Here is a 13,498-nt window from a genome sequence, read left to right as displayed (position 1 = left end):
AGCTGCTGACGGCCCCCCACTGCGAGAACAATGGATCCGAAACCAGGGACCTCGTAAAACTGTCAAAATCTGGTTGCAATGTATCCATTCTGTTTCCGCTTGTCAAAACCCTGTTACAATGTATCTATCCTGCTTCTGCTTTTTCTCTACAGTACGGAATAAGTTACAGATCATTGAAATCTTTAGAAATTAATATAAAATCAACCGTAGCTCCGATTTTCTTGCTCTCGGTGTCATTCAACTCAGGTCCCCCTGGACTCCATGATGCTGCCCCTACTTCCATAATCCCCAAAGCGGCAGGTCACGTACGCAGGAACTTCCTAATCCTGTCAGATCGTTTCGCCAAACCTTTCCTCTAGGCAATATTAGGTGGTAGACGACGCATATCTCTGACCCATTGTCTTGCCACCACCGGTACTCAATAAATGTTTATCTATGTATATTTCTTGCTCTGCATATTCCCCCTCCCTCATCCGAAATGTTAATGAATGTAATCCCACCCCTTCCTTAATCTATTCATGACGTATGAAATATATTCATGATGTAATTCACGAAACATGACCTTCCCATAATGTATTCATGACGTTTCCTGCACTGCATTCTGGGTTATGGAGGGAACCTTTAAAAGTCTATGTCACCCCATACTCGGGGTTCAATGCCATTTTGAACCTGTTGCGCAATAAACTCGGATCTTCGTATTTTGCTCCTGTGTCCGGCTGAGCTCCTTTCTTCTCCGCAAGGACCCGCGGACTCTGTCCGACGAGCTGGGTGGCTGTGCACTCACGCACTCAGATTTTACCGTAACAATAAATATCTTTTTTTTTAAAAAAAAAGATCTTTAAGCACCATCACAGCAGCTCCCTCTCATTTCAAGGATTTCCATGCCCCTTTCTAAATGGCAACCCCCCCCCCCTCTTTTAAGGCAGCTGAACAATCACTATAAAAACAAGGCACTAATAAAATGAGCGGAATTAAGCCACAAACACAGATTTATATATATTCTCATCCTTAGTCATGGAGCGTAACTGAGTCATCATGTTTTATGCTGTGAGATCAGTGAAAATCTGTTCCATGGCAGGAGGCTTAGATTGGGGGGGGGGGGCTTGGAATGCATTTGGAACAGCCAGCGAATGTGTGCTGCCTTTCCGTGGGGTAGTGAGTGGGGAGGTGGGCCTCCACTTTTGAGGGGGGCAGTGTTGGTTTCACCCTTGCCTCGGGGGGGGGGGCGAAGGTAGCCAGCCTTCCAGCTGCAAACTCCTCCCTGGGGGTTTCTGGCAGCCTTTGTTTGTGTAGCATTTGTAGCCCACCTTTTTCCTCCAAGGGGGTGAGTGGGGGGCTCCCTGCTCCTCGCAGAACCCCCACAGCAGCCCTGTGAGGTAGGCCAGGCTGAGAGAGTCATCAGCCGGCCCCCAAGGTCACGCCCAGTGGGCTTCATGGCTGAGTGGGGGGATTCGAACCCCGGTCTCTCCCAGGTCCTAGTCTGACTCTCAACCCTCTACGCCACCACAGGATTTCTCTTCCCATGCAGGCATGCGTCCAAATGGGTGATCATTTTGGGATCGGGGGCCCTCGTGCATGCAGGTGTTTTCACCCCACTCACATCAAAATAATAGCATTGTAGTGTTGGAGGGGACTCCCAAGGGTCATCCAGCCCAACCCTCTGAAATGCAGGCCTTGCAACTGAAGAATCCCAATGAAGACCACCCAATGTCTGCTGAAAAACCTCAGACGAAGGAGAGCCCACCACCGTCTGAGGGAGACCATTCCCCTCAGGAAGGTCTTCCTAATGTCTAGTCAGAATCTCCTGTCAGATCAGGTACTCCCCTCCGGAGCAGGATATGTCTTATTTTACTGTTGTTAGCCGCTCTGAGCCCAGCTTTGGCTGGGCAGGGCGGGATATAAATATATTATATTATTATTATTATTATTATTATTATTATTATTATTATTATTATTACAACAAGCTTGCTCCATCTTGCTTCCCAGGCCCCATCCCCAGGGTGGACTCATGAGCCACTGGTTCTGCACACTGTCTCTTCCCCCCTTGAATCTCTGGTGGCCCCATCCAGCCCCCCCCCCACAAGGGGCAGAGCCAGCCCTGCTCGCCTCTCCTTCTGTCCCTTCTCCTGAAACACCCCAGGAAGGAGCCAGCGAGGCCCCGGCTCTTTTCCTGTGGCCCTTTCAGAAGGTGACCTCATGCTTTGCAGGAACACAAAAAGGCTGCTCTAAGGGAGGGCTGCTCTCCCCCAGCTTGTCTGGGGAGAACAAAGACGGCTCCATTTGTGCTTCCACACTTCCTGCAGCCAGAGTCCTCCTAGGCGCTGAATGAACAATTCGCTTCTTTTCTCTGCATTTAAAATTAGGTGGGGAAGAACTCATCCAATGTGTTTGGTGCAAAACAATGGGGGTAAGGAGAGGGTTAATGCGAGACCCTCCTGGGGGTGGGAGCAGCAGTAAAGGGGTCCTAGACCTGCCCCCCATTGCCCCCAGCAGGCAGGGATGGCGGCCAACTTAGAATTGTAGAGTTGGAAGGGACCCCCAAGGGTCATCTAGTCCAACCCGCTGCAAGGCAGGAATGCTCAAGCATAGAATCAGGACCTGGCAAAGCTCAGGCTGCATCAGTGGCTACTGAATACCAGTGGTTGGAAATCTGTGGAACTCCCTCCCAGAAGGTTGCAGGTTCAGTTCCCATTTGGCATGGCAGGGGGTTGGGCTAGATGACCCTCAGGGTCCCTTCCAATTCTATGATTCCCTGATTCTATGACTAACTCATGGAGATGACTATGGGCACATCTGTGGCTACAGGCCATGTTGGCTCTCCTCTGCCTGCATGGTGGGAGACAATCAGGCAATTCCTTTCCCCCTCCTTGCAATTTCTGGTAGTGCAAAAATACTCTTCATCTCAGGGTCCTGGGCAAAATATTCCTGCACTGCAGCGGGTTGGACTAGATGACCCTTGGGGGGTCCCTTCCAGCTCTGATATTCTATCCCTGCTTCAGCAGCTAAGGAGAGTCCTCCAGATTTCACCCATGTGGTTGGAGATGGGAGCAGGGTCACACCCTCCCTCCAGCCCCTTGGAACCAGGGAAGGGGGCAGAGAGAAGAGGCAGCTCTCCATGTCTGCAGAAGCTGACTTAGGCCTAACTCGGAAAAGATTTGGGCTGCGTGCATTTTTTAAACCCGGCGTTCATGGGTCATGAAGTCCCTCTGTCTCCAGGCTCGGCTGCCCATTCACCTAGGAAAGGGAGCCGGGGACGGAGGCACCGGGCTTCAGAAATCAACTTCTGCCACTGCTTCTGTGGCCTCCTCCTCTCACGTAGGGACTTGGCCCTGCTCCAGCCCTGCCAGGCAGCAGGAAGGTTTGCAGAGTAAAGAAGCGAGAGGGAAGCAAAGGCTTCCTTGTTGTAGAGTCCTGGAAGGGCAGGGTGGGGAGGGGCCCCAGGGGTCGTCCAGCCCAACCCCCTGCAATGCAGGAACCGCAGTTTTGGTGCCTTGGGAGCATTTGCACCCTGGGAGGGGGCTGGCAACGAAGTCATGGCAATGCTGAGCGTTCTCTCACTCGCACCCCCCAGTTCAGGGCCTTGTGGGTGGGTGGGTGGGTGGGGCAGCCTGGGTGATTTCCCCAGCTTGGCCTGGGGCGCTGACTCACCCCATGGGTGCCGAGTCTGCCTTTCTGACAGCAAAGCATGTGGGAATACACCTCTCTCTCTCCTTGTGAGTGTTCTGGATGGCTGTGAGTCACGCTGCCTATCACAGGCACCCTCCCTGGTGCTGCTAGAAGCCATGATCTCTGCAGGGGACAAAGACAGGGGAAAGCAGGCAGGGTTCTCGGGAGGAGGGCTCTCAAATCTCCTCCTGCGCCAGAAACAGGGAGCCAGGAGGGGGAAAGGGCAGGATTCTCATGCCCCTCCAACCAATCCAGATCTCTGGCCCAGGCTGGGGGGGGGGAGGAAGGGAGCTCTCCATCCCCCCCCCAATGCTTTTTAGGGAACTGCTAAGCCTTTTCTCCCTCTAGACTTGCAGCATCTCGGGCAGAGGGGGGGGGGGACATTCCCGGTGCATTCAAAAGGGTTCCCTGTGTTCAGCAGCACCCCCCCCCCCGCTGGGAATGCCCTGCGAACCTGAGACCCCGGAGAGCCACTCAGTCAGTGCCAGCAGTACTGAGCTGCAATGGCCTGACTCTGCATCAAGGCGGCTGAGATTGCAAACAGATGAATATCAGCCTGGATAGCTCAGTTAGTTAAAAGGGTGCTGATAAGGCCAAGGTTGCAGATTCAGTCATGGTAAGAGACAACTGCATATTCCTGCCTTGCAGGGGCTTTTGCTAGACGACCCTCCGGGGTCCTCCAACGCTTCAGCTATGTGATCTCCCCTCCACACTTGAATCCTCACTGCTGGAAACCATCTTGTGCTCAGATCATAGAATCATCCGAAGGGACCCCAAGTGTCATCCCGTCCAACCCTCTGTGATGCAGGAACATGGGAACGGAGCCTGCAGCCTTGGCGTTGTCAGCACCACACTCTGAGGAATGGAGCTGCCCTGCCCAGGGTCCTGTTCTCACAGTCGCCAAACACAGCTAGCACCAGGGAGCCCAGATAGACTGCCTCTGGGCCTGGAGGTTCCCTAAAGGCACAAGAAGACCCAAAGCGCCCCCCCGAAACTGCCACACCGATAGGATCAGGGCCCCATTGGGAGGGGGTCAGGCCTCCCCATGCACGGAGAAGCCATTTTGCACAAGCAGCTGTTACGGTAAGATCTGGGTGCGAGGCTGCTCTGCCACCCAGCTCGTCGGACTAAGTCCCTGCGGAGCAAAATGAGCGCAGCCGGAGACGGGAGCAAGATGCAGAAGATCCACGTTTATTGCGCAACAGGTTCAAGGCGAGATTGAACCCCGAGGATGGGGTGACATGAACATTTAAAACTTCCCTCCCTTACCCATGATACAGTGCAGAAGCATCATCAATACATCAGAGTTACATCATGAATATATCAAGAAAGGGTTGGGTTACACAGGATTAACATATGGAGGAGGGAGGGGGAATATGCAGAGTTGGGGATATGCACAGATAAAAATGCTGGGACAGATTCTTCGGGCATATATAAGTATATGCCACCCCCATGCAGGACAATGAAATTGAAAAAAACTACACAAAACTACATAAAAACTGCATAAAACTACTACAAAACTACATAAAACTACATAAAACATTCAACCCCCCCTAAAAACTCTAAAACCCCATTTTAAAACGCACTATACTATAGAAACCCTTTGGCTCTGGGGCGCTTGGACCCCTGGTCAACCTGGCTTTCTTGGCCGCTGCAGGCGCCTTGGCCTCTGCCTGGGGGCCCCCTCGTCCTCGGCCCCCCGTCTTGCTTTCCTCCATGCCTTGGCCTTCGCTGGAGGTTTCCCTGGATCCTGCGAGGTAGGAGAGAGAGAGGAGAAGGGGCTCAAGTGGCAGAATGGCAGAGTTGGAAGAGACCCTGAGGGCCACCCAGCCCTGCCAGTTGGAAGCCATGCCGGACCCTGCTGAGCTCTGCCAATGTGCCAGCAGCCTTATTGCTGCACACAAGTCACCCCAGTGGCCCTTGAGGCTCTGAATCTCGGAGCCAAAGATGCCTGCCTTGCAGGGGGGTGGACTGGATGACCCTGGGGGTCCCCTTCCAACTACACTATGGAGAAGCAATGAAGGACTTCCCCACTTCCTTGGGTGCAAGCTAAAGGGAGATCCAAATGCAAACATTTGTTCCTTCAGGCCAGGGATGGGGTACACTCTCAAGGGCCAGATGCGGCCCTCCATGACTTACTGCCTGGCCCTCAAAAGGCTCTGCCAGTGCTTTTGCCCTTGGACAACTGCCTCTCATTTCGAGGAGGGGTGAGTGTGCGTCACCTGCTAACCAAAGGCAGCCCTGACATTGGCCACTCATTCGCTTCCCCCACTGGCCCCTGGAAGGTTGTGCAGATGGGCGTGCGGCCCCCGGGACGGAAAGCCTTCTGACTGAAAGGGGACCTGGACTGTGCAGGAGGGGAGGCGGCTGCATGGCAGCATCTTGGCGGCCTGAGGCCGGTTCTGGATGCTGCTCTTTGGAAGAAATTCAGAGGAGGGCAAAGAAGACAGAGAAGCCCCTGGAGGAAAGTGTGAAGGAGCTTGCAGAGAGAGGTTCAGCTTGGAGGGGCGGAGGCAGAGAGTTAAGACCTCAGCAGGCTTGGAGGCCCAGCTGTTAGAGAAGCAGAGTTGGGAGGGGTCCCCAGAGGTCATCCAGCCCAGCCCCTGCCATGCAGGGCTCTCAGATCAAGCATCCCTGACACTCGATGCCCGCCCAAGCTCTGCTTAGAAACCTCCAAGGAAGGAGAGCCCCCCATCTTCCTCGTTCTCAGCTGGATTAGTGACCCCCACTCTGGCCCCTTCTGCCCCACGGCCTGGTTGGCTGGTGGCAAGAAGAGGCCAGAGCTCAGCACTGTGGGGCGGCAGCCCCCAGCAAAGAAGACCAACCGCCCTGAGATCTGCAGGTGAAGGGGGGTGCACTAGGAATCAACAACAGCAACAGTAATGACACCCAGGACTTACCGGTAATGAAAATGATTTACAGGTGGTACATAACACCAGTCAAGCTTGCAAAAATTTACCATTTGCCTAATTTGCAGAGGCTTGTGGGCGAAGCAAGAATGCAAATGGAGAATTCACTCCTGCTGCCTCCAATACGATGCAGCGCAAAGCGTTGAGCAAGGGCATAAAGAGTCTAGTCCTCACTGTTCAGAATGAATAAGAACATAGGCAGCCAGGCCACCCACCCACTCGGGATAAGACATCCTTTCCCTGCACTGCTGTAGACTGTGATTTAATCTGAAGCTGGGGGATAGAGAGGTCTGAGGTCCCCACAGTGCTGGAAATAGTGTGATCCCCCGTCTGAAATCCCAAAGAGCTGCTGCCAGCCAGTGCAGGCAATGCTGGTGCAGATAAGCGGATGGTCTGATGTGAGACAAGTTCTGCATTCCATGGTCTGCGTCGCTTGAATGCAGTCACTTGGCTGTTACTCATGCAAAGGTTCTTGAAGACTGGGCACATTACTCAACCACCTGAAGCTCCTGCAGTTCATCCAGGAACTCTGAGTGACAGCCTTCGATCCAAGGAATGCTCTGATGCTCTGCACATGTGGAAGAAGAGCAGAGAGGGAGCACAAGGGGCCTGCACAGAACAAAGAGGAGAAACGGGCAGAATATGCAAGCGGAAAGAGGGAAGAAGGAGGTGCTAGGGCTGCCTGGTCATAGAATTGTACGGTTGGGAGGGGTACCCAAGGGTCCTCTAGTCCAGCCCCCTGCAGGGCAGGAATCTCAGCATTGTGCTTGTTGCATGGAAGACTTGGCACAGTTCCCTGCGCTGCCCACAGGCCCAGCGTTGTGTCCATTGCACTCGCCCCCCCCACAAACCCCACACTCCTGCGCTGTGAGAAGCCTGCCTGCCTGCCTTTGGGTCTTCTCGGCTGGAAGCCAGCGGCCGCCAAAGCTCAGACAAGCCAAGGATTTTATGAGGCAGCCTGTTCCTAGACAGCTGTCTGGATCCCACCCTCTCAGTCTCCGCGTGCCAAGTCTGGAGCAGAGCTGGAGGAGCCCCAAAAGGGGGCCTGGCTGCGTGGGGGGGGGGCTCTCTTTGCAGCCTCCCCAGAGGAAGTGGCTTGTCTGCAGTGGAGACACCCTGGCAGGCGGCGACCGTGAGGGTTTTGCTTGGTGCTCAGAGTCTCTGGCCTGGGAGATGTCTGGGGTTCGGCTGCAGCCAGACTGGGTGGGCGGCGGAGAACAGAGGACTCATCCAGCCAGGCAGCCAGCAGCGTCACTTGCCAGAGCCCAGAGGCTCAGCTGGTGGAAGCAGGGAAGCCTCCTCACCCCCAGGGCAGGTCAAGAGCAGGAGAACTTCGGAAAAAGCCTGGACCCATCTGGATCAGAAGACCCCCAGTGGAAGGAGCCCTGATGGCTGCATGCTGCTTCCAGGATCAGAGACAGGATGGGAACAGCAAGAGGCTTAGAAAGTGGCTGTTGCATCTAGTCCTGCATTTGAGCTTCTTGTCTGGTTGGCTACTGCAAAGAACAGGTCTCTGGACAGGATGGGCCCCCTTTGACCTGATCCACGCCCAGAGCTCCCTCCTTGGGAGGGAGTTGAAGGTGTTGTGGTGTGTCCTCCATCCCTTGCTTTCCTTGCAATTCCTGTCCCATTTTATGACTCCTATCTCATCTTCGCTCTGCCTTTATCTCCTCCACCCTTAACCTTTGTCCCAGGCGACACACTTGGCTTGCACAGGCCTTATCAGTTCTGCACGGAGCTTAGCCTGGTGTCAGTGGTGCCGGAAGCAGGAAGAGGAAGAGCGTTCCTGGGTGTGCATCCCACCTCTAGCCAGTCCCCAGCGGCTGCAGGACCCACAGACACCATATTTATACATAACAATTATTCCATTCAATTAAAAACGAGATAAGTTTACCCAAACCTTTGGACCTCCCTCCCTCCCTCCCTCCATGAGTTCTGGTTTTTTTTTATTTCTATATTTCATTTCTGCAACTTTTACTGTAATCTAAGAGAAGACTCCCTGGAAAAGACCCTGATGCTGGGAAAGATGGAGGGCACAAGGAGAAGGGGACGACAGAGGACGAAATGGTGGGACAGTGTTCTTGAAGCTACCAGCATGAGTTTGACCAAGCTGCGGGAGGCAGTGGAAGACAGAAGTGCCTGGCGTGCTCTGGTCCAGGGGGTCACGAAAAGGCAGACACAACTAAGCGACTAAACAACAACATCTAATATATATCTGGAATTTCCAAAGTTCACATTACTTTGCAAGTGTTGGTTATATTCCTGCTACTGTTTCCAACTGCTTACCATGGTCTCCCAAATATGTTACAAAATCATTCCAGTCTCTTGTAAAAATATGACCTTCCTGATTGCTGATCTTTCCCGCCAGCTTTGCCATTTCCGCGTACTCCATCCATTTGGTCTGCCCTACTTCTCTGGTCGGTCCTTTGTCTTCTTTCCACCTCTGGGCTAGGAGCATCCGTGCTGCTGTTGCCGCATCCATAAACAGTCTTTACTTATCTCTTGGTAGTTCGGCACCTGTTGTTCCTAATCAAAAAGCTTATGCTTTTTAAACAAAAGTTATCATAAACTTTTTTTTTATTTCTTTATATATCATTTCCCAGAATTCTTTTACCACCCCACATTTCCACCACATGTAATAAAATGTACCTTCCTTCTTTCGTTTCCAACACATTTCAACATGTTCTGTAAATTTTTGCTAGTTTCCTGGGTGTCAGGTCCCGATGATACATCATTTTCATGTAATTTTCCTTCAACGTACAGCAAGCTGTAAATTTTAAATTTTCCTTCCATAACTTTTCCCATTGTGAAAACTATATTATAACCAAAACCTCCTGCCCTGTGTATCATCACAGATTTAACTTCTTCTTCATCTTTAGTATACCATTCTAAAATCAATTTATACATTTTAGATAGTAATTTCATATTATTTTCCAACAGATCTTTTTCGAATTTTGATATCTCCGTACTGCAGCCATTTTTTAAATCAAGTTTCAAAACATCATTAAATTGATAATACTAAATCCTATCTGTTAGTAAATCTTTAATATCTTCAAACTTTTTCAACTTCAACTGATCTCCTCCTTCTGTTAACAGCTCCTTACAGGTTGCCTCCTCTGCCTGCCACGTCCCTCCTTGAGGTCTCCGGAGTCCCAGAAGGTGTCGTTCACTTCGGCTCAGGGAGCTGTCTGAGCTGATATCTATTTTGGGGAACTGCAGAGGACGAGAACTCCCTGTCAGCAGCGCTGGGAAGGGAGGAGAGACTTCCCAGAACCCTCTGCAACCTGGCCTGACGCTACAAGGCTCTCTTTGGCTACTCTGGCTTCCCTCCTCCTCTGTCACTTTTTCCGTGTGGGTCTTCATCCTCAGAGGTTGACTGTTGGCCCAGACAGCATGGAGGAACCAGCCCAGAGGTGGTGGGGAGAGGGGAGAAAGAGAGCAGCCCAGAATGAGACAGGCAGGAACCCAGAAGCCAAACTCTCCTGCCCGCATTGAGTAGCTGGCCAGGAAAGGCCTGGTGCCATGGGGGGCTGGTCCATCAGGACGAGTGGGGCAGCAAGCACAGCCTGCCCCCAGCAGCCCCCTGCCTGTCTGCCCCTTGCTCACAACTGGTCCAGAAGGTGGCCTCTTCCTTCCCAGCCTCAGGGTTGCCCTTGTGCAGCTCAGCAGGGCTTCCCTCCTGCTCTGTCTGCTATGTACCTCATTTATGGAGTCCCAAAAAGAGTCCAGTGAGGACACTGAGCTGAGGGAGCTCTCGGGGGTGATTTTTGGCACCTGCGAGGAAGAGGGAGAAGTAATGCGTGTGCCATAAACAGCTCTTTCCAAAATATAAAAACCAGTATCAGGAACATTAAAATGCAAAAGAAAAGCAATTAAAAAACACAACCAAACATTAAAACTCAAGGCACCCGTAATTGAAACAACAGAACAGCGGTGTAGCTAGCCGCTTGGGTGCCGGGTGCAAGGCACGCGTCCTGAGGGCGGGGGGCACTGCGTGGAGCCTCTCTGCTGCCTCCCCCTCAGCTGTACATCGGCTGAGGGAGAGGAAGAGGGCAGACACAAGCCCCACGCTGCCGTTTCAGGCAGGGCAGAACCTGCAAGTGCCCAAGCCACCACGTCACCCCCAGGAAATGGTTTGCTAATTCTTGTCTACAATAAATAGGAGACAGAGGTGGTGCACAAGGTTTTTCTCATTTTGATCACAGAAGTAACATCATGATTTGGGTTAAACTGAGATGCAACGACCTCTCCACATCAACTGAACCCAATGTTTCCTCCCTTATGCCGAAGACACAGCTCTTTACCTTGACCTTCCTAATGCAAACAATTTTGTTTCTTTTTAAAGTTTTATTTATGCATTTTTACAACTTACAATACACTTCATTTATCCTAGGACTTCATGGCATACTAAGTAAACCTTAGCTGCATTTTATAATATTCTACCCATTTTCATCTCAAATCATCCTTGTTATCTGCTGGTCATAAGTTAAGTCCCACTTGTATGTTAAATTGAACATTGTATCCTCAATGATATTCTCCAAAACAGTTCCACACTTCTGTTATTCATGATTTATCCTTATTTCTTAATTTTGCAGTAATAGTTACTAATACTGTCTATTCTACCAATTTATTCTGCCAGATTTCTTTCGTGGGTACTTCTTTTTCCTTCCATTTTTTCACACACACCATTTTAGCTGCAACTGTCACATATAAAAAGATATTGAGTGCTTAAGGCAAACAATTTTCTATTGCTTTCATGGACTGCTCATAGTAATGAGATCCCAATGGTCCCTATATTGTCCTCTGATGTCAGGCTTTGGAGAACCGTCTTCCTCCCCACTTGGCCGTGGATAGCAGAACAAAGGAAAAGGAGTCTTCTTACCACTTAGAAACTTTAATAATCACAGCGAGAGAACAAATAACACATCTCCTAGTAATTACAGAGCCCACCCCCTTTGGTCCCGATGAACCTACGTCGCTTCTATGTCTCCTAATCTGAGACTTTGGGGAGGGCAGTGGAGGAATGCTGTCTAGAGACTGTGAATCTGTTAACCCTCTCCCTCCCAGTGTTTCTTCTCCTAGCTGTTCCCCATTCAGTATTTCCCAACTTCTGCCTTCTGAACTATGTCCCTCTGCAAACCGCTGTTCCAAACCTCTACTCTGTTCCCACCATTCCTCCTCAGTGCAGCCCTCCTCAGCACGGTCCCTGATATGTGATCATTTTAATATAATGTATTGTCATTTTTGTATTCCGCTTTTTTTCTTGTGTCAAAATGAGAGTACCCATAAACATTTTTTTTAGAAAAAAAGCACTGTTATACCATAAAATTATAAATCAATGGAAAGATAATTTAATGAAGAATGTAATACAATAACTTTTATGAAGGATTATTTATCACAACAGAAGTCATACAGAAGAAGCGTGAAACACACAGAAAAACTGATATACAGGTTAAACTGCCAGGTTGGCACTTTGCGAGAAATAAATGGGTTTTGGGTTGCAGTTTGGGCCCTCGGTCTCTGGCCTAACCCTTCTACAACTGATCCGATTTCCCCTGTAAAAATACCAAACCATTTTATATGTAGCGGGAACTACACAGAATCATAGAATTGGAAGGGTCAACTAGTCCAACCCCCCTGCAATGAAGGAATCTCCACAAAAGCATCCATGAAACAGGGCCTCTCAGTGGAGCCTGTGAGCCAGGAGTGAACCCTCTTCCTTTCTTAAAGTATTGTGTAGTTTTGTTTTGTTTTTATTTCCAAAGGATAAAGCTATTTGTTTTTGCAGGCATTTTCTGGGACTTGAATCTGTATTCATAAAGTTATTTTGCAGCAAAAGGAGGCTCTTACGCTCTGTTGCTTTTTCATCTCTGAATGTACTCTAGGAGGCGGGAGCCCTGAATGTGTGCTGCAACAGCAAGAAGGATGCTGGAGGAGGAAGCAGGAAGGGTGCGGGGTGAGTTCGGATTCTGAGAGGTGCCCAGCAGGGCTCGTAGGGCCATTGTAGTGGCTTGGAAGGGGAGGAGGTAAACACAAATTCAGTCAAGCGGTGATACAATTGAATGAGTGGTTTATCCAGTCATTTAAAAAAAAACATTCTCTTAGGTTGCTTTTGGTTCAGTATTTATCTTGTAAGTTATCTGTTTGCATGAGTTTCCCGCTGAACAGGAGTACCCCTCCTGAGGGCCAGGGACCCCACAGCAGCCCTCCCTCGCCTCCGCAAGTCTGGTTTTATTTTTCTTCATTCAGCTGCCGGACAACCCAGCAGCCTGGCCCGTTTGCCAGCTGATGTCACAAAGTGCTTCTGTGCAAGCAAGCCTTATAATGCCCTGCAAGGGGGATGCCTGTCAGATGACAGTGAGAGTTGGTAGAGAAAGATGGATTCTCCAGGTAGGAGGCCTAGAGGAGATGAGTGGCAATATTATTATTGTGAGGTGATGCTATTACAATTCCAAAGGGAATGTCAAGCAGGGAGGGAGGGGGAAGAGAGAGAGTGGAATTCTGGCGGAGACGGAAGATGGACGGAGGCTTGGAAAGGGAGTTTGAGGGGGGGGGCAGGTGAGTGTTGGTTGAGAGTGGTGGGTTCTAGAAGGGGGCCCAAGGGGGGGGGCTGAAACTGAGCTGGACACAGCCGTCATCACTCTGAGCATGTGCAACTTGGCAGCAGGAGGATTCCCTTTATTCAGGTGAGCCATGGAGCCATGTAACCTCTTCCTTTTTTATTTTCCTTTCTGTCTCCTAGGACATAAAAGGCTGCTGAGACGGCAAACCATGAAGGAGGCTGGTGTGCCACTGAAAGAAACATTGGAGATTGTGGTAAGTTAATTCCATGGGGAAAGGGAGTTTGAAGGGGGGGCAGGTGAGTCGGTTGAGAGCTGTGGGTTCTAGAAGGGGGCCCGATGGGGGGGGGGGCTGAAGCAGCC

This window comes from Podarcis bocagei (genome assembly GCF_964188305.1).
Source record: "Podarcis bocagei genome assembly, chromosome: 18".
NCBI classification, from domain to species: domain Eukaryota; kingdom Metazoa; phylum Chordata; class Lepidosauria; order Squamata; family Lacertidae; genus Podarcis; species Podarcis bocagei.
The sequence above is the reverse complement of the archived record's forward strand: the minus strand, read 5'-3'. Positions refer to the sequence as shown.